This window comes from Myotis nattereri (genome assembly GCF_964212035.1).
Source record: "Myotis nattereri genome assembly, chromosome: X".
Lineage (NCBI taxonomy): Eukaryota > Metazoa > Chordata > Mammalia > Chiroptera > Vespertilionidae > Myotis > Myotis nattereri.
This window is the reverse complement of record NC_138078.1, coordinates 36610683-36615677: the sequence shown is the minus strand read 5'-3', so window position 1 is coordinate 36615677 and position 4995 is coordinate 36610683.

The following is a 4995-nucleotide window of genomic DNA, read 5'->3' as shown; positions in this document are numbered from 1 at the left end:
TCAATTGTTCTCTGTATCTATGAGTTTGTTTCTGTTTTAATTGTTTATTGCATTTTTTAGATTCCACATATAAGTGAAATCTCTGTCCAAATTAGCATAATACCTTCTAGGTCCCTGCATGTTGTCGTAAATGGCAAGATTTCATTTTTTTATGGCTGATTAATATCCCATAGTATATATTTATCACATCATCTTTATCCATTCATCAATAGATGGACACCTGATATGCTTCCATATCTTGTCCATTCTAAATAATGCTGCAATAAACATAGGGGTGCATATATCTTTTTCAAATTAGTGTTTTGTGTTTCTTCAGATAAATACCCAGAAGTGGAATTGGTGGGTCAAATTGTAGTTCTATTTTTACTTTTTGAAGAATCTCTATACTGTTTTCAATATTAGCTGCACCTATTTAAAATCCTACCAACAGTGCACAAGGGTTCTCCTTTCTCCACTTCTCACCAACATTTGTTTGTTGATTTATTGATGATAGGCTTTCAGACAGGTGTGAGGTGATAACTCATTGTGGTTTACACTTTTATTTTCCTGATGATTAGTGAATGTGGAGCATCTTTTCATATATCTCTTGGCCAACTGTGTGTCCTCTTTGGAGAAATTTTTATTCAGGTCTTCTGCCTATTTTTTTAACCAGATTGGTTTTTATTTTTTGGTGTTAAGTTGTATGAGTTTCTTATATATTTTGGATATTAATTACTCAGTAGATGTATCTTCTCCCATTTAGTAGGTTGTCTTTTCATTTTGTGGACGTTTTCCTCCACTGTACAAAAGCTTTTTAGTTTAATGCAGTCCCATTTGTTTATCTTTTCATGTGTTTCATTTGTCTGAGGAGACATATCAAAAAAAATATTGCTAAGATAAATGTCAAAGAGATTACTGCCTATTTCTTCTTTTAAGAATTTTATGGTTCTAGGTCTTATATTTTAGTCTTTAATCCATTTTGTATATTGTGGGAAACTGTTTATTGCCTTCACTATCTGATAAGCATAGACAGAGAACTTCCCGAAACCCCCTAAAGGCTGGGTGCCTTTGAAGCCCTAGCAAAGCTCGGAGCTAAGCGCCGCCTCTGTTTGTCCAGACAGTGGTAGCTGAAACTACTCCCCCATTTATTATTATGTAAATCCTTGCTGATGGGCTAGTCTGCTTGTTACTAGGGGGTCACCTGCCTAAGGGCTATGCTATGGGTGCATCCCAGATCAATAAAAGCTTGGTGAGGCCTGAGCACAGAGGAAGTCCTTTGGGACTTGCCGCCTGGTCCCCCAATATTGCAAAATTATCTCGTGTCTTTTTCTCTCATTTCTTGTGCGGCTCCTCTTTCAGATACCGAACCCTACTCCACGCAGAACGTGGAGGAAGTCTTACTCAACAGTATATGGTGTATGAACATAGGCTACTTTTATTTTTTTCCCTTTTGTCTGTCAATTTTCCAACCACCATTTATTGAAGAGAATGTCTTTACCTCATTGTATATTCTTGCCTTGTTTGTCATAGATGAATTGACCATAAAAATGTGGATATATTTATGAGATCTTTATTTTGTTCTGTTGATCTATGTGTCTATTTTTATGCCAGTACCATGCTATTTTGACCTTTGTAACCCTGTAGTAATTTTTGTGTGTGTTTTGTTTTTTAGAGAGGGGAAGGGAGGGAGAAACATATGTGAAAGAGATACATCAATCAGTTGTCTCCCATACTCACCCCAACTGGGGATAGAACCTGCAAACTTTTGGTGTACAGGACAACACTCCAACCAACTGTGCCACACCAGCCAGGGACCCCTGTAGTATAATTTAATGTCAGGTAATGTAATACCTTCAACTTTGTTCTTCTTTCTCAAGATTATTTTTGCTATTTAAGGTCTTGTGTGGTTCCATATAAATTTTATGATTATGAAAAATGCCACTGGTATTTTGATAGGGATTGCATTGAATCTGTACATTGCTTTGGGAAGTATGGACATTTTAATGATGTTAAGTCTTCCTATGCATGAGCATGATATATGCTTCCACTTATTTGTGCTTCTTCAATTTATTCTCCAATGTCTTATTTACAGTTGTCTGAAGACAGGTCTTTTACCTCTTTGGTTAAATTTATTTCTAGACTTCCTACTTTTTATGGCTGAGTAGTATTCCATTGTGTAAGTGAACACACAATATAATATACAGATGATGTATTATAGAATTTTATGCAACCTATATATATTTATTAACCAATGCTACCCCAATAAATTTAATGAAAAAATTTAAAAAATATTCCTAGGAATTTTACTATTTTTGATGCAATTGTAAATGAGACTTTTTCAATTTCAATTCCAGATTATTTGTTATTGGTGTATAGAAAAGCAACCAATTTCTGAGTATTTTTTATCCTGCTACTTTACTGAATGTACTTATTATCTTTAGGGCTCTCTATGTATAGTCTAATGTCAGCTATAAATAATGACGTTTTTATTTCTGTTTCCAATTTGGATGCCTATTTTTTTGTCTTGTCTGATTGCTGTGTCTAGAACTTCCATACATGTTGAAGGGAGGCATATAAATTTGCTCTAATACCTAGACACGAATACAAAGGGATAGCAAAAATGAGGAGACAAAGCGACAACCCCCAAATGAAAGAAAAGGAGGAAACTCCAGAAAGGGAGGTAAATGAAATGGAGGCAAGCAATTTATCAGATATAGACTTCAAAGTAATGGTTATAAGGATGCTCAAAGAACTCAGTGAGAATGTCAAGAAACTGAGTGGGAACTATAACAGCATGAAACAAGAAATAGAAGCCATAAATAAGAATCAGTTGGAAATGAAGAATAACATATCTGACATCAAGAATACACTGGAAGGAATCACAGTAGATTAAATGAGGCAGAAGATTGAATCAGTGTCTTAGAAGAAAAGAGAAAAAAACACCCAATTAGTACAGCAAAAAGAAAAAAAGAATTAAAAAACAGGAGGGTAGTTTAAGGGAACTTTGAAACAACATGAAAAAAACATTCATATCATAGGTGTACGAGAATGAGAAGAAGGTGAGCAAGGAATAGAGAACCTGTTTAAAGAAATAATGACAGAAAATTTCCCTAACCTGCTGAAGCAAAAAGTCACACAAGTTCAGGAAGCACAGAGAATTACAATCAAGATTAAACCAAGGAGACCCACTCCAAGATATATAATCATCAAAAAATCAAACACTAAAGACAACGAATCTTAAAGGCATCAAGAGAGAGGCAGAAAGTTAACTACAAGACAGTACCCATTAGAATATCAATTGATGTTTCAAAAGAAACACTCCAGGCCAAAAGGGATTGTCATGAAGTATTCAAAGTAATAAAAAACAAAAACCTGAACCCAAGACTACTCTATCCAATAGGTTATCATTTAAAATTAAAGGAGAAATAAAAATTACCCCAGTCAAAAAATGGCTAAAGGCATATATTACCACTAAAGAAGCATTGCAGAAAATGTTCAAGGGAGTGCTGTAAGAAAAATAAGAAAGAGATAGATAGATGATAGATAGATAGATAGATAGAGAACATAGGTATAAAGAAAAAATCTCAGAAAAAAACTACCTATCAATAATGACCTTAAATGTAAATGGATTAAGTTCTCCAATCAAAATACATAGAGTAGTTGAAATAATAAGAAAATATGACCCATAAAGCCTGGCCAGCATGGCTCAGTAGTTGAGCACCAACATATGAACCAGGAGGTCATGGTTCAATTCCTGGTCAGGGCATATTGCCCGGGTTGCAAGCTCAGTACTCAGTGTGGAGTGTCCAGGAGGCAGCCTATCAATGAATCTCTCTCATCATTGATGATTCTATTTATCCCTCCCTCTCCCTTCCTCTCTGAAATCAATAAAAATAAAATAGGAAAAAGAAATAATGACCTATATATATGCTTTCTACAAGAAACCCACCTCAGTACAAAATATTCACACAGACTAAAAGTGAGGGGATGAGAAAAAATTCCATGCAAATGGAAACAACAACAGAAAAAGCAGTGGTAGCAATAGTTATATATGACAAAATAGACTTCAAAGTAGAGGCCATAAGAAGAGACAAAGATGGCCACTACATAATACTAAAGGGATTGCTATAACAAGAGGATATTACCCTGGTAAACATATATGTACCCAATATAGGAACACTCAAATATATAACAAAGCTTTTGGAGAACATTAAGGGAGAGATCGGCAGCAATACAGTCATAGTAGGGAACTTTAGCACTGCACTGGCATCACTGGATAGATCTTCAAGACAAGAAAACCACAGGGAAACAGAGACCTTAAACAACACACTGGAACAGATGGATTTAACTGATATTTTACAGAACATCCCACTACAAAGCTGAAGTATACATATTCTTCTAAAGTGGAGATGCAACATTCTCAAAGATAGACCACATGTTAGGACAAAAAAAGGCTATACAAGTTCAAGAAGATTGAAATCATATCAAACATCATCTCAGATCACAATGGCATGAAATCAGAAATCAATTACAATAAAAAATTTAAAAAAAACATTCAAACACATGATGGCAAAGTAGCATGTTATTAAATAACTAGAGGACCGGTGCACAAAATTCATGCAGGGGGGGATCCCTCAGCCCAACCTGCACCCTCTCCAATCCAGGAGCAGTCAGGGGTAGTCCTACTGACACTTTAGGCCCACTCCCTGTGGTTTTTTGCTCTCTGTGGGGCCTGGCTGCTTCACCCCGCTGTCCCCTGTCTGCAGGGCTTGGGGGCTTTGCCAACACTGACATGCAAATGGAGCCACCATGCCCTGCTGTCCACTCTCTCTCTCTGCTAAGCCTGGGGGCTTTGCCACCACTGCTGCATAAATGAAGCCACGCCCTTCTGCCCACTCTCTATCTCTGTCTGCTGGGCCTGGGGGATTTGCTGCTGCCTTGGCAATGAAGCTCCATTGCCCTGCTGTCTGCTCTCTGTCTGCCAGGCATGGAGGCTTCATTGCCACCACTGCACAA